This window comes from Panthera uncia (genome assembly GCF_023721935.1).
Source record: "Panthera uncia isolate 11264 chromosome C1 unlocalized genomic scaffold, Puncia_PCG_1.0 HiC_scaffold_3, whole genome shotgun sequence".
In the NCBI taxonomy this organism is placed as follows: Eukaryota; Metazoa; Chordata; class Mammalia; order Carnivora; family Felidae; genus Panthera; species Panthera uncia.
In genome coordinates, this window is record NW_026057584.1 from 42,837,737 (window position 1) to 42,860,453 (window position 22,717).

Below are 22,717 nucleotides of genomic sequence, written 5' to 3' on the forward strand. Positions count from 1 at the left end.
ACTTAGGTATAAATCTAACAAAAATTGTGGAGCATTTGTATATTAGAAACTATAAAGCACTGATGAAAGAAATTAAAGAAGACTTAAGTAAATAGAGAAATTACTGTGCTCATGGATTCAAACACTCGATATTGTTAAGTAATTAATTCTTCCCAAATTTAGCTAAAGAGACAACCTAAATCAAAATCACAGCAAGATATTCTATAAAAATAGACAAACTGATGCTAAAATTTGTATGTAAAAGCCAAGAAACTAGAAAAGCTAAAACAATTTTGAAAAGAACAAAGTTGTACTTCTCTCTGATTTTTAGAATTAATTTATAAAGTAACATTAATCAAGACTATGTCGTATGGTGAAAGGAGAAAAATTGATAAATTAGAATTAATCAAAATTTTAAACTTCTCTCTAAGAGACACAATTAAGACATAGTTCTGTTCAATGGGACAAAATAGAGTCCAGAAATGGAGCCACACGTATATGGTCAATTGAGTATTGGCAAAAATTCCAAGGTCATCGGGATAGTTAAATTTATGTGTTAACTTGACTGGGCCAGGAGATGCCCAGAAATCATGTTAAATGTTATTTCTAGGTGTGTGTGAGGACAATTTGGGAAGAGATCAGCTTTTGAATTGGTAGACTGAGTAGTGGGTGAGCATCATCCAATCCACTGAGGGCCAGAATGAACAAAAAGGCAGATGAAGGGAGAATTTTCCTCCTCCTCTGCCTGAGCACTTGAGTTGAAACATCTGCTCTCAGACTGGGGCTTAACAACATCTGCGTCCCTGGTTCTCAGGCCTTTGGACTTGGACTAGAATTATACTACCAGATTCCCCAGAGCTCCAGCTTACAGACAGCAGATGGTGGTACTTCTCAGCCTCCATAATTGAATTAGCCAATTCCGCATAAGAAATAATTATATTTATATAATAATTATACACACACACACACACACACATATATATATATATATCCTATTGGTTCTGAGTCTTTGGAAAACCTTGACTAATACAGTAATTTAAGTGAGAAAGGACAGTATTTTCAACAAATTGGGATAGAATGATTGGATCTCCACATGAAAAAACAATAATAATAAAGCTTAACCCATATCTTGAGCCATCTACAAAAATGGATCTAAACCTAAATGTCAGCCCAATACTATAAAGTTGCTAGAAGAAAACTAGTGGGAAATCTTTGTGACCTTGAGTTGGGTAAAATATTCTTACATACCACACTAAAAGTATGATCCATAAAGGAAAAAAAATGATAAATTAGAATTCATCAACATTTAAAATTTCCGTTGAGAGACACAGTAAGGAAATTAATAGACAAACCACACATTGGGAGAAATATTTGCAAAACACATCTGATGAAGCACTTATTTTTACAAAGAATTTACAAAGAACCTTGAAAACTCAATATTAAGAAAACAAACCATCCAATTTTCCTAAATGGGCAATTTGGACGCTTCCCCCAAAAAGACGTATGGGTGGCATATAAGCTCATGAAAAGATGTTTAAAAGTATTAGTCACGAGGAAAATCAAATTAAAAAGCACAATAAGACACCACTGTTAGAATTGCTTGGAGAACACCTGACAGTTCTAAGTGCTGATAAGGATAGAATGCAACTGGAAATTTTATACATTGCTGATGGGAATGCGGTATAATACAGCCACTTCTGAAACCTGCGTGCCAGTTTCTTATAAAGTTAAACACATACTTATCCCATGATTCAGTAATCTCATCCCTAAGTACTCGCCCAAGAGAGATGAAGACTTACATTCACATGTAAACCGTATGTGTATGTTTATAGTGACTTTATTTACAAATATCCCAAATGGGAAACAATTCAAATGTCTTTCAACTGGCAAATGGGTTTAAAGAAAAAACTGCGGTACACTCATCCATGGAGTATTACTCAGCATAGGAACAAACAAACCACTGATTCACATAAAACCATGAATGAATCTCAAATAGATGATGCTAAGTAAATAAAGCCATATACTGTATGGTTCCCTTTTAACTCCTTTTTTATGACATTCTCAAAAAGATAAAGATAGAGAGACTGAAAACATCAGTCAGTGGTAGCCAAGTGCTGGGGGTGAGGTGAGTGGGTGTCTAGAAGGGACTATATGGAATCTGGGTGGGGGGGGGTCAAGGAAATGTTCTTTGTTTGATTGCAGGGACGGTTACACAAGTGTAGCATTTGTCAAAAGTCATGAAACTGTTGCTCACTAAACAGAGTGAATTTTACCATATGTAAGTTGCACCTGAACATACTCAACTTTTAAAAAAGAGGGGAAGAAAAGGGGCAAAGAAGATAGAGGTAATTCAAGGCTGTGACGAGGTTCGGAATTTCCCATGGTAAAATGGCGAAGGAATTTTGAGAGTAATATCTACATCTCATCTGTATCCTCAGCTAATCCAGCTCGTAAAAAACAACAAGTCTTTTTCCCCCAACACCAACAGCACAGTGGGAAATTCAGGAACAGAATAATGAAGTCAAATGTGGCAGCCTTGCCTGGAGCCCCACTCAGCTGAGGCCAGAGACAGCAGCATGATATCAAGGGGGGATGCCAGAATCCTCAGGGACCAGGATTCAGGTAAGTGGGGGCCCAAGTGAATGGTGCAGCAGGGCACATCAGACAAGTGGGCTGGTTTGGACCGACCCTGGAGCAAAAATGAAGCAAGCTCCCTTTCCTCCAAAAGTACCAGAGAAGATAATCCCTGAATGGATATTGGCAGACACTTGGATTATAATTCCCAAAGAACAATCCAGACTCAAATTTTTCCTCTACTACATATCATCAAGTTGTGTTGAATTAATGTTTTACAACAGAAGTATGAAGACAGCCCTAATTCCAGAATTTGCTTGTTGTTTTTCTGCTTTGTGAATTATCACCACTATAGCGGAGACATTAAACATTTGTTGCACTAAAGTTATGAAAACATCAAAATCCACCTTTGCATGGCTAACAAATATGATGGCAATGCTCTTGGCTCATTTTATTAAAAAATGAATAGCGTCTTTTCATTTTTAGTTTTTAAAATGATATCAGGTTCAACTTGGACAAGAGTTCAATGCTGCTTTTTAGAAATATTCTTTTTTACAAATTAGATAGGCTCAGGATTTTATTTGATTTGGATCAGCTTTTCACAAATACCCTAAGTATAACCTTTCTACTCTGTAAGCTTAAAAACAGAGAAAAGAAGGTAGGGGAGGAGGAAGAAGAGGAGGAGGAGAGTGGTCAAATCAGTTGAGAAAATGTGGCACAGAATTTCCCTGTGGTATTCACAATGCATATTGGTATTGTAGAGGCCCTCAAGAATCTTCCAGAAAGGAAGCCTATTTAACTGTGCTGGGACCAGGTATATTTTTCTCTGCGTGCAGCACAGCTCCTGATACAGGGAAGCCCTCTGTCACTTTTTTTGAAAGAAGCAGTATTTCTCACACTTTCTTTGATCAGAGAATCCTTTCTTCTGAAACATCTGTTCAACAAACTGCCCTATCAGTGTTCTCAGGAACCGCTGATTTAGCTCGTTAAAAAAAATTAAAGCAATGCACAGTTTTAAAATCACAATTTGCATTGCCCAATAAAGAAGAAAAGAGGGAGGGGCGCCTGGGTGGCTCAGTCAGTTGGGCAATCGACTTCAGCTCCGGTTGGTGGTTGGTCGTGTCACCGTTTGTGAGTTCAAGCTCCACATGGGCTCTGTGCTGACAGCTCAGAGCCTAGAGCCTGCTTCACATTCTGTGTCTCCATCTCTCTCTGCCAATGCTCTCCCTCTCCTGCTCTCTCTCTCTCTCTCAAAAATAAATAAAAACATTTTAAAAAAGAAAAGAGGGAGATTTTTATTTAAAAAATCACTTGATGTCCTACTGTCAGATGTAGTCACACCCTTCCTCTGCCACTTAGAGTTCAGCTAAAATGTGGAGAGTTGAGCAGTTTTCAAATTTGAGGACTTTTGTCTTAGACACCAGGAAGTTCATTAAAATGATATTCTGACTTTTTACCACCGTCATTTCATGTTTTTTAAATGACAGGGCAAAGAAATAATAATGTGAGAAGCTACAAATTATGTATTTTATAGGGGTTGGAAGAGTTCAGTTAATCACAGTCCTTTTAAGATTGATTTTCACAACGTATCTAGTCCCGGAAGGGTCTGGAAATAGGAACTGTCAAGATAGATTAAGGAAGCCAGTCTTCAGCTCTGTAGATCAATTAGACAACAAGGATATCAAGTCTTAGAGTACAGCTCAGTTCTTTGCATAGAGGTAAGCAGCAAGAGAGTGTTGGGGTGATTGCAAGATCTGGGAAAGCCTTTCGGATGCTAGAAGCTTTGTTCCCACAGGCAGACCCACCAGGATGTATGGCTCTCAGCTTCCCTTATCCCCTTGACTATCCTTTGCTGTCAGAGTTAGGGACTCCTTCTTCACCCGAGGAGTCTTACAGGGAGGTGCCCACAACATGTATTTGCCTGCACACAGCGAAAGCACTTCCTGGTTCCCCTGCTGCCCCTCTGGTTTCCTGGTGGATTACCAAACTCAGGGAGAGGCCAGTGCATTGGCCTGCCCCAGGCTCCTCCTGGAGACCCAGCATGAAGCACTCAGGATTCAGCCAGAGGTGCAATCACTCTTCTACAGGATAAAGGAGCTCTTCTAGGAATTGGTGGGAGGGGCTGGGCAAGTGATGTGAAAGAGCCAGTGAGTTAGAAAAGGCGGGAAGGAGTCATCAACTAGTCAAATAGAAGAATCAGCTCATTCCAGCGTTCCAGAGGCTGAAGGGGGACTTCGAGGTGGGGCCATGAAGACATCTACGGGAAGCTCTTGTGTCTGCTGCTTCTTCGGTCTTTAGCCGAGGAGCTGGTGGCGGGCTTAGGGCTGCTGTCGGTCAGCAGGGTCAGTGGGCTGGAAGGACGGGATGCAGAGTGGAGTGAGGATAAGCTTTGCCCATCGGTCACCGTAGATAGCTCCGAAAAGACCTTCCGAAAGTAATGGCCACCACCTCTCTCTTCTGCTTTTCAAACCTCATGCGGCTTCCACTTCTGGCCAACTCTAAGCTGGCTCATGCACGGAGGGGGATTTGGGGAAACAAAGTTCCAAGATGAGATAAATTGACGGAGCACAACCCACCACACAGTCTATATACTTGGCAGGCTGAAAGGATGCCATATGCATGAAGCCCCTCTGGCCAACATGGCCAGGTCACGCTCAAACTCCATACAGATCTGTAATTCCTCTGTTCGTGGTCTTTCTGTTCCTGTCAGTTGCAGGATGGCACTGGAGGCATTGTCTTTGTTCAATGTCACTGATGATCAGAATACTGCCAGACCTCAGAAGGGGAGTCAACAGAGTGTCATTCATTAAAAAATATATATATATACATTCTCTTCTCTCTAATTACTCTGTGCCAGACTATCAGATGCCCATGGAGACATCCATGTAGCTTCCACAGCAAAAGCCCTGGACTCAGACATCAGTCTAGTCTTTTTATTAACAAACCAAGTTACCTGGTCTCCCTGTCTTAGTTTCTCTCTGTATAATTTGAGAAGATGAAGATTATCCCTAAGGAAATTTCTAGTTCTAACATTCTATAATTCTACATTTGTGGAAATGTTATGTCTGGAGAGGCAAGTCCGCTGCTTCTTGCAGAGGAGGAAAATCAGCCAAAGAAAACCTCCAGCTTGTGGAAAAGAAAAGGCAGTAGTCATCTTTTCTCATTAGCAGCACCAGATTCCGCTACCTCAGCTGGACGCTGGTTAGTCGCCTCCAGTAATAACCTTCATCTCAGCTCCAAGCTGTTGCCTGGGCTCAGGCTGAAGTCTGTGGTTATGAGTCACAAGCTCTGAGAGCCAGGAGTCGCAAGGAGACCACAAAAGGCAATTTGCCTTCCATAGCTGGCTTCCTAAGAACGGATTTCTTCCCCAAAGAGAAAATAGTATCTGTGGTGTACGAAATATCACACAGTAGTTCCTCCTAAACTCATGGCTCCAGAAATGAATTCTGATCCTCCAACTGGAAAAACTTAGATTTTGGTTTCAGTTATTATCAGTTGCTGGATCCACAGCTCCTTCATGGGACATTAAGTCTTAGCAAATGCAGTGCTCAACAGAATACAATCATTGATACAATCTGCTCCCATCTGGGAAGTCTGAGGCCGCTTGTCCTTTGGCGTTTTCCCTTTGCTAAATGTTAAGGCGTGGGTTCAGGCAAGGCTTTGCAACAGCAGCATACGCCTAAGGCCGGACTTCCCTCCCCAACAGGTATGCTCACCTTATCTCCTCTCTGGGCTCCTATTAGGTGTCTCATAAATACTCATGGAGAGTCCTCTCCCTGCTGCTACTATATGAGAAGTCAGGAAGGAGGTGATGCCAGCCCGACTTTTCGCTTACCACACCCAGGTCAGCCTACACTGCCTAACTTCCAAGTTTGAGAGGAAACAGGAAATGCAAGTTGCAGACTATAAAAAGAGCTTGGAGAGGATCAAAGGTTGGATCGAAATGGAAACCCAAGTGGTGTCTTCTGCAGAGCAAGCACAATGGGCCCCAGGGAATGGGGGGGAAGTGGCTGCATGGACAGTGTCACTGCCAGAATTTGGCTAAGGGAGATAAAGGGCAAGGCTGAGGGTGGGAGTGTGATCCTGGGAATTCGGAATGAGTACATAAGAGGTTAGAAACACAGAAAAGAATGAGGGAGGAGGCCATGGAGAGGTGAGGAAGAGCACAAAGACGCAGGGCAGGATTTGAAATCAGGCAAGATGCTACATGATTAGTGAGTGCTCTTGCTTACAGCCTAGGACACAGTTTCTTCTCAGACGTCCCACAGGAAAGGGAGAGGGGTGGGAAGGTTTTCCCAGAAGATCAATTTCCCTTCCATCTTCCCAAGGCGGGGGTGGGGGGGACATCGTGTTGGCCTCAAAGACTACGTTGGAGTGAGTTACTGATTCCACACAGCCTAGGAAGCCAGACTGCTGGGCTCCAGCCTGTCCCCACTGTGTACTGATTGTTTCATCTTTGACCTAGCCATGCCTCAGTTTCCACATCTAGAAAGTTCATTCACTCAACAAACCTTTGCTGAGTACCGCAATGTACCAGGTAGCAACCCGATGAATAAAAGAGACAGAAAGTGCTCCCCGCCGTGTACATTTTAGTGGATGAGAATAATACTAATACCTACCTCATGGGGTTGTCTTGAAGATTAAGGAGCAAACACATGTCAAGTGCATGAAAGAGTGACACCATATAATAGATGCTCAACGCTAGCTATTATTATTATTTTATTATTATTGACAGCCCCTGACTTCTAATGGTTCAACTTAACATTTTTTAACTTTATGATGACGAGAAAGCGATATGCATTCAGTGGAAATCGTGCTTCAAATTTTGAATTTTAATCTTTTGTTGGCTTAGCGATATGTGGTGTGGTCCTCTGTCATGATGCTGGGCGGTAGCAGAAAGAAGTCGTTCCTACTCAGCCAGACGATTATGAGGGTAAAAAAGCCATACCCATACCACCACTGTTTTTCACATTCAGTACAGTATTCAATAAATTACATGAGATATTTAACACTTTATTATAAAACAAGGCTTGTGTTAATGATTTTGCCGAACTATAGGCCAATGTGAGTGTTCTGGGCACATTTATGGTAGGCCAGGTGGAGCTGTGATGTTCATTAGGAGGTTAGGAGTATTGAATGCATTTTTGACTTGTGATATTTTCAACTTACAATGGCCTTATCGGGATGTCATCCTATTGTAAGTCAAGGAAGACCTGTAGTATTTTTGTTGTTGCTGCTGTTATAGCAAGACGGTGAGGGCATTCCATTCAGAGGTGAGTATGAAAAAAGCAAGAATTATGGCCATCTGAGTGGGCACCTGGGGTAAAGATACTTAGTTGATTTAGGAGCGCTATTCCCTGACCCCCCCCCCCCCCCGTACTCCCTGTGTATCTCTGTGTATCTCAAGAGGCATCAGGGCTTAGGCCTTGGAGTTTGAATCTCAGATCTATCACTCACTAACCTGCTTACTATGAGATCTTCAGAAGTAGCTGGAGCTCTCTGTGCCTCTGTTTCCTTCCTCATCTGTATAATGTTCATATAAGATTTATTTCATAAAGCTGGTGAAGGATTAAGCAAATTAATATTCGTTAAGCTCTTAGAAACTTGCTGTCATAATTCAGGAAGCATTTAATAAATCTAAGGTACAGTTAATCATTGTCATTATTATTATTTCTATCATTTGCCTCAACTCTCCAGTTTACCCAAAAGTACTATATTTTCCTTGCTCTATGCCTTTCTTTCCTTCTATTTCCAACACAACTCGCCAGGAAGCTTAGCTTTTCCCTGCATCGGAACACTCCCTTTCTTTCGCAGGGCTTCTTTTCCAGTCTAGTCTCTCACCGTTTAGTTTCAAGGATTTCGTTTCAAGGATAGTTGAAGTCTAGTCTCTCCCCGTTTAGTTTTCCAGTTGACTTCTTTTTCTTAAGCTCTCCTTTGTCCCCGTCTGTTTTTTACAAAGCTGCCAGGAAAAAAAGAAATTTCTTTTTTTAAAAAATTTCTTTAACATTTATTAATTTTTAGAGACAGAGAGAGAGACAGAGACAGAGCATGAGTAGGGGAGGGGCAGAGAGAGGGGGAGACACAGAATCTGAAGCAGGCTGAAGGCTCAAGGGCAGGGTGTGATTATCACAACCTAGAGGAAGGTGGCTGTATGGAAAGGGCTATTTGACATGAATTGTGACCCTTCAGTAGAGGGTCAACTCATAGTGACATAGCAAGAAAGAGATGATTCCGCTTCACATTCCTTTTGCCCCCTGTCTGTGAATACAATCAAAAACCAGAAAACAAGGCAGCCCGTTGGGGCAATTCACACAGGTCTACTTCTTAGGACTCAGAGCAAGGAAGGGTGGGAAAGGGGACCAGGAGAAGCAAATGGCAGTCACTCAACAGGATTGTGAGTATAAATTTAAATCTACGATGTCCCTACTTTTGCACAATAAATAACTTGCACAGCCAAACGCAGCAACTCTAATGCCACACTGTGGCCCGGATTACCTCCACCTCTAACTACATTACACTCCCACCGTAGTAACCTTCACCACCAAAGCCAGTGCTTGACTCAAGGAAGTCTTAGTGCCAATTAGAAAAAAGTATGCCTTTTTCAAGACACTTGACTTTTATCTGATGAAAGGTTTTGGAACATTCTGAGTTTGTTAGAATAAGATATCTTACAGCCATCTGCTAGACAATGTTTATTATTGTGAACACACAAATCTATATCTGCAGTGGGAATGAGGTCCCTCACTTTGGGATGGCAGCCGGAGGAGCCCCACCAACCCCTGCTCCAGAGAGACAAACAAACGGGTAAAAACTATTGAAACAACAACAATAGCACTTCAAGTCTCTGGAAGTTGTCCTCAGGGCATATGGCAGTTGAAGAAACCTTTATTCAAGAAAATGTACTAAAATCCTATTTCAAAACAGAAAGATCCTATAGTATTTGAACCACAACCCACTTTCTTCACCTCCACTACCATCCCCACTTCCCCTGTAGCTCAACTGGATGGAAACAACACTCTGGGCAGGTAGGGTCAACAAGATGGGGCTCCCTCTCCCCTCAGCTCTCGGTTAGGGGTTAACCATATCTCACCAGGAGAAGCAGACCACCAGCTTATCATTTCTTATCTCCTCCAGCTCTGAGTGGAAGAGGCTACATGCCTGGTGAGGGCAGCTGAGAAGATGAGGGCTGTCTTCTGCAACCCAGCTGCCACTCACAGGAGGGGCTGTACCTGCCGCATGGAAGGTCAGGAATCCTGGGACCTGATCGTCCACACCCCAACTCGCTCCTACAGCAGAGGTTCTACCCCAGAAGAGGCAAGCTGAGAAGACTGGAGGCTGTCACCCCACCCAGCACCCAGTATAGTGGCTTTGAGATTTTGACCAGGGACAAAGTCCTCAAGAAAAGGAAGCTGCAATGTTCTTCCCAAAGAAGTTGACTTTCTAAAGGAAAGAAGTATAGGAAAGTCCAGCTTTAAGTGTGTTCTTGGAAGCAATAGCTCCTTTAAATTAAGAGCAACAAGCTAAACCATAGATCACATAGTTCGCCACAGGACCAAGGAAAGAGACAGCTAAAAAGAGCGTTCCCGGGACTAGAACAAACCTCAAAAACTACCCGTGTCAAAGGGCCCAAATTTTATTGGATCAGAATGCTGAATAATTTACACTCCGAGGACTGTTGGGAAAGAATACATCAATCAACCAGTAGACAGTGGACCTTTACAGCTGAGTATGATACCAAATGAGGCAGGCATCTTCAGAGGGAGATCAGAGAAAGAGACAGAGATCCCCACCAAAAGCACCGTCATTCCAGGGTGATCGTGTACACACCTGTCTTCACTCTCTGAAGAGCAACACCAACAGAGGGTGAAACAGAGAGGGAACAGACTTCACTCAAATAGTCCAGCCAAGTCACTAAATAAGTAAAAAAGCAAATTACAGAAATGATCCCCAGAGATGAGGGAAGGGAATCAGGATCCAAAGTTGCTATAATACAGAACCTAAAATATCCAGTCTTCAACAGAAAATTATAAGACAGGCAAAGAAAGAGGAAAGTATAACCCGTACATAGAGGGGGAAAAAGCAGACAACAAGAATTGCCTTTGATAGAACCCAGATGTTGAATCTAATAGAGATTTCAAAACAACTATTATATGGATATTCAAAGAGCTAAAGGAAACCACATTTAAAGAAGGATGCCTATGTCTCATCAAATACAGAATATTAATAAAGAGACAGAAACTATTCAAAAAGAACTAAGTGTAAATTCTCAGGTTGATTTGAGCTGGGAGAATAAAGAATCAGCAAACTTGAACTTAAATGGACAGAGATTATTCAATCCAAAAAGAGAAAAACTAGAATGCAGAAAAATTGATAGAGCCTCAGAGAAATGTGACACACCCTTAAGTGCACCAACATATGCATAATGGGAGTACAAGAAAGGGAGGAGAGAAAAAGCAGCAGAAGAAATAATGTCTGAAAACTTCCCAATGTGAATGATACATCTTGTGTGGTGCACAACACACACAGCCCTACATGGCAGTCTGAGTTCATGGCCACACCCACCACCACCATCACTATCTCTTCACCCCTTTTTAGTCTTCGAGAGAGCAATTCTGCTCTAGTCAAGTCAGTCTCCTTAACTGTCACCTATACTTATCTGAGTCATTCTAGGCTACACAATGTTTCCCTTGACATGTCCTGTTGTTGGATGATCCTTCTGGTTTCTTTTTATCAGTACAAACCCATCATTTCTCCCAAGCCCCCAAGCTCTTGTATTTTTATCTAATTACTTATATTGCTTACATGTTTGTCTTATAGTTGCTCTATCACTTTACTTAGATGCTACAAGTATTTATCAAAAGTCTGTTATATTTCAGGCATCCTGCCAGGCACTAACAAAGAACAATTCAAAGATTCTATTCTCGCTCACCAAACTCCACACCCAAAAAACAAATAACCCAGTGAAGAAATGGGCAGAAAACATGAATAGACACTTCTCTAAAGAAGACATCCGGATGGCCAACGGGCACATGAAAAGATGTTCAACGTCACTCCTTATCAGGGAAATACAAATCAAAACCACACTCAGATATCACCTCACGCCAGTCAGAGTGGCCAAAATGAACAAATCAGGAGACTATAGATGCTGGCGAGGATGTGGAGAAACGGGAACCCTCTTGCAATGTTGGTGGGAATGCAAATTGGTGCAGCCGCTCTGGAAAGCAGTGTGGAGGTTCCTCAGAAAATTAAAAATAGACCTACCCTATGACCCAGCAATAGCACTGCTAGGAATTTACCCAAGGGATACAGGAGTACTGATGCATAGGGGCACTCGTACCCCAATGTTTATAGCAGCACTCTCAACAACAGACAAATTATGGAAAGAGCCTAAATGTCCATCAACTGATGAATGGATAAAGAAATTGCGGTTTATATACACAATGGAATACTACGTGGCAATGAGAAAGAATGAAATATGGCCTTTTGTAGCAACGTGGATGGAACTGGAGAGTGTGATGCTAAGTGAAATAAGCCATACAGAGAAAGACAGATACCATATGGTTTCACTCTTATGTGGATCCTGAGAAACTTAACAGAAACCCATGGGGGAGGGGAAGGAAAAAAAAAAAAAAAAAGAGGTTAGAGTGGGAGAGAGCCAAAGCATAAGAGACTGTTAAAAACTGAGAACAAACTGAGGGTTGATGGGGGGTGGGAGGGAGGGGAGGGTGGGTTATGGATATTGAGGAGGGTACCTGTGGGATGAGCACTGGGTGTTGTATGGAAACCAATCTGACAATAAATTTCATATATTAAAAAAAAAAAAACAAAAAACAAAGATTCTATTCTCATTAGCCTATATACAAATAAGTAAGATAATAGTAGTATAGATAGCAATAGGTGCTGTGTGAATGTAAAGTTGGGTGGCAGAGATGACCTGGGGAAGGAGAGCTCTTCCAGATAGTGTCCAAGGAAGGTCTGACTAATATTTAGGCAGAAAACTAAATGAAGACCAGGGCCAGCCAGGTAAGACCATAGAAGAAGGACTTGCCAGTTAGGGGAAACTACAGGGGTGAAGGCCTTGGGGCAGGGACATTCATGGTGGGTATGGAGAAGAGTGAATAAGGACACTGTGATTGGAAGGTAGTAAACCAGTAGGAAGGGGGTGGGAGGTTGGGTAGAGGGGTAATGGAGAGGTCCATCATGTAGGGCCATACTTGGGATGGCTCTTCTTGGGATGTTCTCCTTGGGATGTTAGTCTAGGATTGTAAGCCATTTCCTGGAACACTCAAGTTCTAACTTCATTCTCTGACCAGGCCCAGGACGGCCAGGGAAAGACGGGTAATTTCCATACCCAGGCGTCAGAGTCCCCATTCTGAAAACTGTTAGAGCTAAGATTGACTGAGGAACAGAAGGAGGGGATAAAGAATGATGGGGCTCCCAGCAAGGTGACAGAATACATTTATTGTAATATTGCTTACTGCACACTTAATCTGTGTCAAGCCCTCTATGTACACAGTGCCATTTAAACTTGACCACAACCCCGTGACATTGGCATTACTATCCTATTTTACACAGGACAAAACTGAGACACAAACACATTAAGTAGCTTGTCACCACCCTGTTGGTAGTAAAGCTAGTTTGGCCATCTGCCTCCAAAGACAGACTTTTAATCAGCCTCTACCACTACCCCCTGGAATCTCAAAGATTTAACAAGAGAACCACGGGAAAGAGAGAAGGAAAGAAAGAAAGAAAGAGAAAGAAAGAAAGAAAGAAAGAAAGAAAGAAAGAAAGAAAGATTTAACAGGAAGAATTCCTCAATTCCTATGACCTGATACTGTCTAGACAACATAAATAAATAATGTTGTTTATGGTTAACATAAGTAAGCAATCAAGTAAGAATTGACTTGAGGATATGGAGACCAAATCAGAGACTTTTAATTTTAAAACCAGCAAAAAGGTTTTTAAATTTCTTTCTTGTGTTTTCTTTGTTTGTTTTAGTTTAGAAAACACAGAAAAGGATAAAGAAGAAAATTTAAATCACATAGAGAACATACATCTAATGTAAGTGCTGACTTGAAGGTTTAGAATCTTCCGGGACCTCACTGTAAATTCTTAGGAGAATCTGATTGGATCAGCTCGGATCACATGTGTCCCTTGATCCAGTCACCTGCAGCCAGGGAGGGTTAGGATCATATCTTAGTTGCAGGGACCCACCTCTTTGGGTTTTTAGAGAAGAAGGTCATCAAGGACCCAAAAGGGGTCAATTAAATCTGGTTTGAGAAGACTGTCTCTGATAGCAATGTGGGAAATGGATTGGGGTGCACAGGACTGGAGACAGAGACATGGGTTTTGGGCTGTTGCCGTGATCTAGGCTGGAAAAGAGGCTCCTGAACTAAGTAGTATCTGTGGGATGGAGAGCTGCAGAAACATCTGAGAGAAAATTAAGAAGGGGAATCAACCGTCTTTGGTGAGTAATTTGATACCGGAGATGAGAGTGGGTTTAGGTAAGAGGATGTGAGAATTGGTGACAAGATCTTGATTTTGAGGTGCCTGTGGGACATCTAAGCAGACATGTCTGATAGGCAGTTATGTGCCTTTAGACCTTAGGAGGTGACCTGGGTTGGAGCGAGGTGGTATTAAAGCCAGGGACAAGGATCAGATAACCAGGGAGAATGTGTGGAGGGAAGAGAAGGCTGAGGCTAGAACCCAGCGAGGAACCGTTCATGTGTAAGGGACCGGTAAACCAGGGACGTGCCACCCACAAAGGAGGCTGAGGTGTGACTGGGGAGGCAGGAGAACCAGGATGGAGTGCTGTCATGGAAACCAGCATGGAGTGCTGCCAGGAAGTTAACAGAAAATGCTGCAGCCAAATCAATAACACAGCTCCTGGAAAGAGCCTATTCAACTTAGCAGCAAGGTGGATTCACGGGAGAGGGGAGGGACAGAGGATGGAGCCCGGCCGCAGGAGTGACTGTGCAGTGAGAATGGAGCTGACATTAGGGATGCTTGACCTCAAGGGAAGAAGAGAGAGTAAGGCAGAAGCAGGAATGAAAGGGATCCAGAGGGAGGGGCGTATGTGGGAGAGAGAGAGAGAGAGAGGAATGTGGTTCGGTGAATTTAAGAAGCCTCATCAAGGGTAGGATGCCGGAGATGGAACCCTGAGAACAAGGGGGAAAAGATGTATCCAGTGCTGTAGACAGAAAAGGAAGAGAGATGAATGTAAGTGCAGCTAACTGTATAGCGAGAGGAGCCGCAGGCTGAGGGATATTTGCCTGGTGGCCTCCATTTGCTCAGTAAGACCCAGTCATCTGCTGAGAAGGTGGGAGGAAGGTGGAGAGGACCTGGGCAGCGTGAATTCTTTGCATTGTGAATTGGGGACATTGAGAGACGTCCCCTACTGCTGTCGGAACCCATGATCTGAGCAGCAGGATTTCTCTGTAAAACTCAGCATCTGGGCCAGAAGGGAAAAACCCCACACAAAGAGGTTGGTCTGGTTCGGGATTTTGCTGAGTGTGGGGACAACATCAAAGGGGAAAAACGGGTGAAGCGATATGGCATGGGCAAGGTGTGACCGAGACTGAGGACAGCGCTCATGTGACTGAAAAAAATCTACTTTCTCCAACCATGTGTGATTGTGTTACAACAGCTGACAAAGCCTTGACTCTTTTGCCTTAATGTTGTCACTCTGTATTAGGCTTAGACAGTCTGTCGGTTGGCTAAGGGTTCTCCTTCCCACAGGGATAGTAATAAAATCATAATAAACATTTCTTAGACCTTCAGAACATTCGTGCTAGCGGCTTCTCACATTTTACATTATCTAATTCCCATGATGATCTTGTCCTTATGTCTGGTATTGCCCTCATTTACAGACGATATTTGGACTCAGAGCTTAATTAACTCCAAATTCACGTGAGCTTGGCTGATTTTTTAAAATAGCCCCTTGCCCCAAGTCAACTCCAAATGGGGTGTTTGCTTCAGCTTTTGAACATTCTACTAGAGCTCCTGACGACCGCATGTGTCTCCAAATAGCCCCAAATAAATAATGAAATCTCAAAGAATACAAATTTCAATTTCCATGAATTGAAGGAACCTGGAGAGAAGTGGTCCTTAAGGCTATGGGGACAGGGCAGGGAAGCAGGGGAAGGGGCAGGAGAGTGAACACTCTCAGAGTGCTGAGCATGCCCCCAGAATTGCAGATCCTGGACCAGTGTATCTGGCAGGAAAGCCCCTGAATGCTGAAAATCTTGAACCCTTTGATCAGAGGCTTTTCTGAAAACTGTTCCTCCCTCGGCCTGCCAGCCACGTGGAGGACTGAGAAATCTTATTAAAGGCCTTTCAAAAAAGCTCCATGTCATGGAGCATCTGCCTCTGGTGTGCGAGAGATTACACACGAGTGATCTTGGCCAGGGGGACCCAGGCAGCTCCAGGCTTTGCCAGGGAGACAGGACTTCAAAAGGGAGGCACTCAATTAAGGAAGCAGCCTTTCCTGGTCGTGGGTCTGAATCTCATTTCCAGCACAGGCTCCTCTGGTAAATGATAAGAAGCCAGGGATAAGAGCCTGCTTGTCGCCTGAATGGCTTCCTTCCTGAGGGAGAAGAGAAAAAGGAAAGAAAAAAGATTAGCACAAGCATCAGGCTCCTGATTTAGCTTCCATTCTGAAAAAAAAAGAAAAAAAAAAGAAATTACAAAGAGCCCTTTACCGTCTGAGGCTGTTTGGATTTCTCTTCTTGCACTGCCCCATTTAGGTTGTGTTTTATTTCTTATGGTTGACCCTGTGCATTGTGAGGCATTGTGTCCTTTTTCTATGGAAGGCACTTAATGGATTAAACCTGAAAAAAGTCAATGGTAACCAGACATCCATTAGAAGGGTCTATTTATGTGCAGTCACTCCTGCAGTTTTTAAAAAGCACAGAATTAAAAGAAAAAATTGCTGGAAAATACAATCATTAGAGTCCTTTGTCCCTCTTGGTTCCTCCCCTTCTTACCCCCTATCTGTCAAGGAGGAGGGGAAGGTATCCAGTAACTTCTTTGAGATGGGACCTTGGGAGCAAGGGCACGGCTTCTGGAGCAAAAAGAACACTCAGGACCAACGAGGAAGAATGGGCCTCTGGATCTTAACATTTTCCATTCTGCTCCTGCTGTATCTGAGGATCTTTCCCCCCTAAGGTCATAGAAAATGTCTTGAACAATTTGATTCAGGACAACTTCTAAAATTCTTTACAAAAAGCAATGGGCCTGATTTGAAATTTCAGATTCAAGCCTATTTTATATCAACAGAGTCCTGGGCCAGAGAGTAACTGACAGGGAAGTTCAGAAATTTCACATCTCTCACTCCATGGAGTATTTGCACCCGTGAATCCTTCCTCGAAAGGACTATTATTATTTGTAATTTTTTTAAGTTTATGTATTTTGAGAGACACAGAGAGATAGCGCGTGTGCACATGCAAGGAAGCAGGAGAGGGACAGAAAGAAAAGGAAAGAAGGAGAAGGAAAGAGAATCTCAAGCTGCCAGCGCAGAGTCCAATGTGGGCCTCGAACTCGCACGAGATCATGTGACCATGAGATCATGATCTGAGCCGAAATCAAAGAGTCGGATGCTTAACTGACTAAGCCACTCAGGTGCCCTTATTCATAAAGTTTTTTAAATCTACGCATTCAGAACTTGGTCATTTTTTGCTTTCGGCGTGCTTTGTGATCTTCACATGGCTAGCATCGTTGTTAGCAGAACACATCTTACTCGCTAATGGAGAAGGCTGGTAGCAAACACCCGATAAACATCTTTTCCATTCAGTATGGATACAAAAAGGTTTCTTTGATTTAAAGCACATAGCTCACAAAAAATGCAGCATCAAGATTCTCCTTTGGTAAAATATAAATTGAGGCACGTTAAAAAATTTTAAGAGTCTATTTGAGCAAATATTGATTTGAATCAGGAAGCATCCATCTGGCAGAAAGAAAGGAGCTCCAAGAAGCTGTACAGAATGAAAGACTTTTATAGCCAGAAGGGAGCAGAAACAAGGAAGTTCTACTAGGCAAAACGTGGGTTCCTTGATGCACTTTCCTTTAGGGAAGGGCAGGGGTCTATGGGGCAGATTACCTAACTCCTGCTGATCAGGCGACTCCTGATTGACTGGTTGAAGATTTTATTAATGGGAGAGTTACTTCTCGGTTTGATGACTCAGGGCTTAGTATAAGGGACTCCACTTGGGGCCTGTTGTCTTGCTAACACATCTCAAATTACTTTTTAAAGTAGAAAACCTTGGGGCACCTTGGTGGCTCAGTAGGTTAAGCCTCTGACTTCGCCTCAGCATGAGCTGGTGGTTCCTGGTTGTCCTGCACTGGGCTCCGTGCGGACAGCTCAGAGCCTGGAGGCTGGTTCAGATTCTAGGTCTCCCTGTCTCTCCGCCCCTCCCCTGCTCATGCTCTGTCTGTCTCTCAAAAATAAACATTTAAAAAAATTTTTTTAAATAATGTAGAAAAGCTTAAGGGTTATAGAACATAAAAATAATAAAAATTCAGAAAGCTTTTGTTGTGTTGACAGCCTAAAACAAAATGCAAAACGAAAATCAATTCAACAAGTATTTATTGACCAACTACGCTAGATGCTTCTAGGAATACAAAGATAAATTTAACACGAATGAATGTCAAGTCCTACATTTAGTTTCAGTCAGTTGCGTAAGCTCACGTTACATGGTACATGGGTGAATTAATTAAAAGTTGATGTAAAATAAGCTTTGAACCTTTGTTGTGACTGGAAAACAGCTGATGAAGACGTGCCTTCTCCAATCGAAGCACAGTATCTAGTATATCTAGTACGAAAGCAGACTTTTTTTTATTTTTACAGTTTGTTTATTTATTTTGAGAGAGACAGAGAGAGTGCACTCAAGTGCTCGAAAGCGGGGAGGGGCAGAGAGAGAGAGAGGGAGAAAGAGAGAGAGAGAGAGAGAGAGAGAGAGAATCCCAAGCAGGCTCCTTGCCCAGCACAGAGCCTGATGTGGGGCTCCGAACTGTGAGATCATGACCTTAGCAGAGATCAAGGGTAGAGGTCAAGAGTCAGATGCTTAACCGACTGAGCCACCCAGGTGCCCCCAAAAGGGGGCATTTTAAAGCAGACTTTTACAAAGCAGAATCCATGCAAAGGGAGACACATGTGTGGTTAAAGGTCTTGGGAAACATATAATGTGAGGAACACTTGAGGGAATGGAGACTGTTTACCCTCGAGAGGATCAGAGGTAGGAAAGAGCTAGAATCACAGAATTGACAAGAGAGAATGACCAATTTTGCACTTTTTTGTCTAACCCCTGTCTTTTACAGATGCAAAATCAGGCCCAGAAAAGGGAAATGCTTTGCTGATCTCCATCTACAGCCTTGCCTAAACCTGCTAGTTTTGTTTCTGTAGTACCAAGGTACTGATCCCAGTACTCATTATATAGCTCGGTTTATGCTTCCAGTCGACTGTTGGTTGATTCCTGTTGTCAGAAAGGATGGACCTTCCTTGCCCTCAAAGCCATTTGAGTGTTGGAAAGAAGAGGAAGCCAAGAGTCCAATTCTTTCATCATCCGCCTGGCAAACACCTTCTTATCCTGAAAGGCAGCTCAAATATCATCTCTTCTCTGAGCCCTCACTTACAGTTCTGCAGTAAAAATTAATGACTCTCTCCTCTCATTTCCCCCATCTGGAAATAAGTCACTGTAGCATCTTTCACACTGAATTGTAATTATTTATCATAATTACTTGTACATTCATCTTTCCATTAGACTCTGAGGGCCCGATCTAGCATGTCTCAAAAACCAGGCCTGGCTGACACCGTCCCCTGGCATTCCATACAATGTCTCAGTTTAACCATGGCATCCTCACAGCATGACTCTCTGAGGGCACTCAGGCTCCAAGAGCAGGTTCCAGTGAGCAAGGCAGAAGCTAGTGGCCTTTTGTGACCTTGCTTCAGAAGTCATTCTTGCCAGGCCTGCCAAGATTCAAAGAGTGGGGCATAGACCCTACTTCTCTATGAGAAAAGTGCCAAAGAATTCGCAGCCATGTTTTAAAACTTCCACAGGTTGATAGGAAACAAACTAAAAAATATGTAAAATACTGTATATAATGTCTAATGGCAATACATTTTATTAAGAAGGAAAGAGTAAAAAAGGCAGATAGAGAATACTGTGACTTGAGGAATTAGGAGTGAAATTCCAGGTAAGAGGAAATTCTGGTAAAAGAAAGCCTTACTGATAAGTTCGAGCAAATGTTTTTCACTGTTTGATCTTTAACCCATATGTTCAACCATCTTTCCCTTTCGTCCATGTCTTTAGGCCATGTTCTGATTGACTTCACAGTACTCAAAGTTGTTCCGGCCATAGACTTTTTAAGATTTTACTTTTATGGCATTGTCTATCACAGTCTGTAATGTGAATTCCTTTCTGCCTATTGCACAAGACATGTCACATACAATCCTTGTTTTACACGACACTGTGTTAACAGAAACTCGTGCATTTCAGAATTGTGTCCTTGCTGAGATATGTCATTACTACAGAATCATGCAAGGGAGCAGACAGTTTCTTCCTATCTGCATGAGTATCAGTTAATATGATACTCTGCAAAGCAAAAAAATACCTGTCTTCTTTCATTTTTTTTTTTTAAAGTTTTATTTATTTTTGAGACAGAGAGAGAGCATGAACGGGGGAGGGGCAGAGAGAGCGGGAGACACAGAATCGGAAGCAGGCTCCAGGCTCTGAGCCAGAGCCCGACGCGGGGCTCGAACTCACGGACCGCGAGATTGTGACCTGAGCCGAAGTCGGAGGCTTAACCGACTGAGCCACCCAGGCGCCCCCTTCTTCCATTTTTTAAAAAACACATTAGGGACGCCTGGGTGTCTCAGGCAGTTAAGTGTCTGACTCTTGATTCCAGCTCAGGTCCTGATCTCAGGGTTGTGGGATCCAGCCCTGTGTTGGGCTCCAGGCTAAGCATGGAGCCTGCTTGGGATTCTCTCTCTCTCTCTCTCTCTCTCTCTCTCTCTCTCTGTCTCTCTCTGCTCCTCTCCCATTCGTGCTCTCTCTCTGTCTCTCTCAAAATAAATCAACATTAAAAAATTTTTTTTAAGTTATTATTTCAAAGCTTCTCTTGAATACTTAAATAGTGCTCCTTTGCAGGCACTGCTTGACATTTTTGAGCCAGGATACTTAGGTGTTTGGGATGTCGAATAAGTGTTTTCAAAGATAGAAAAGTTCACAAGTGAAAGTAAGGTAAAACACAATGTGAGCTAAGGTAGCTGGTAGACGTTGTGTGCATGTGTGCACTTTGGGTGTTCCTATGGGCTCAGCTGGTTGCGGTTTTATGCATTTACCTAATATTTCTCACAGACGACGTTGCACATAAGCAAAAGCAAGATTAGTGTCATGCCGAAATTATTCCCTGGTGTATCAATCATGTGGAAACAAACCCACAATTTCAAAATATGTGTTATAGCAGAACTGATTGTATTGACTTTGAGACTCCTATTGTCATACAAGTAGAGATATTGAAGGAGATATTTGTCTCAAACTCAAGGAAGAGATCAAAGTTAGATATACAAATTAAAAGGCCATCGATGCCTACACTTATAAGTAAGGAAAATAAATTAAAAAGTCATTGGTTTATACATGTATTTAAATCCATGAGATCAAACAGAGATTGAATATATCAGAGAATATTGAGAATATTGAGATATTGGGAATATCAGACTGAGATATTCCAAAATACAAGGGTTAAAGGGAAGAGGTTGCTCTTTTGCAACCAGCAAAGGAGACTCAAAAAGAACAGCTGTGATGTAGGAGTAAAACTGAAGATTATTTTAGAAACAAGATGAAAAATGTGTTTTCAAGGAGAAGAGAATGATCAGCTTTGTCCAGTTCTGCTGGTTAACCAAACAAGATGGGGACAGAGATTTAATCATTGATGGAGAAGTAGGAGCCAAAGACTAACTGCAGAGGGTTCCAGAGAGAAAGGAAGGAAAGTAATTGGAGACAGCAAGTGTAGATAACTCTACCAGCATTTTTGCTCCATCAGGGAGAGTAGAGAAGTGGGGTAGTCATTAGTCTGGGATATAAGGTCACAAGAGATTTTTTTGAGATTTTTTTTAAGATGGGAGAAATTATAGCAGACTTGGATGCTGATAGAAATGGAAAGGGGAAAGGAAAAATTTGATGATGCCCTAGGGAGAAGAAATAACTGACAGAGGTAAGTCCCTCAGTATGGAGGAGGGGATGCAGGCGATTCAGCACCCAAGTAGAGCTCCTTTTTTTCTCTTAGTAAAATAACAAGCAAGTTCATCAACTGAGTAAAGATGGGAGGGATGGAGAGATTGAGGAAAGCCATGAAGGCGTAAAACAGTTATCTGAGAGGTAGGAATAAACTAGGGAAATGTGGGTAGATGGCTGGGTGGCAGTAAGTGGTCCAGTGGAGATTAGTGCTCATGAGATGATCAGTTAGGTAACAATCATATGAAGAGCTTGGAACAGTGCCTGACACATCGTAATGGTGCTGTCGTTGGTAGCCATTTGTTGTTTTTGTTATTACTGTTGTTAATATTATATCACACCTTTTACTCTTAAGAAATTTTAAGCCATCTTAAAAAGAGAGGAGAGGAATTTAATATTGAACTAATATAGCCTCGTTGTAAGAATTTTCCATTACCATTTCCTAGCACAAGGCTCTGCTTTTAAGGAGATCAGGGTTGGTCTACCGAAGTAGTCACTTCCTCTAGGGCTGCTGTACCGATGGTGCAGGGAACTCCAGGAGTGTCATTCGGATTCACTATGACCTAAGTTGGGCCATCACAGAACGCTGTGACCCTGGGAACCGTGGTCAGTCTCATGGTAGACCATGACCCAATGATATTCTTCCCCTATATTGCTATATAAAATTGAGAGCAGGAGAATTTTCTTTCTTTTGGGTTGGCTAAACTGGGACATGCTCTACACCATTGTCTAGTAGATGCTTTCAACTGATCACTGATGTGTCTCCAACAGATGGTGTCCATCCCTTCAGAATGCACTGAATAATACCCACAGCACTTTCATTACTCACTTGTGGCTTCTAGAATACAGTCTCATTTTCTCATTTCTCCTCCTATTGGTCCAGTTGTATTTCTATCAAAAGTCGATTGCATTTGTTTCCAAACCTGCTTATAACA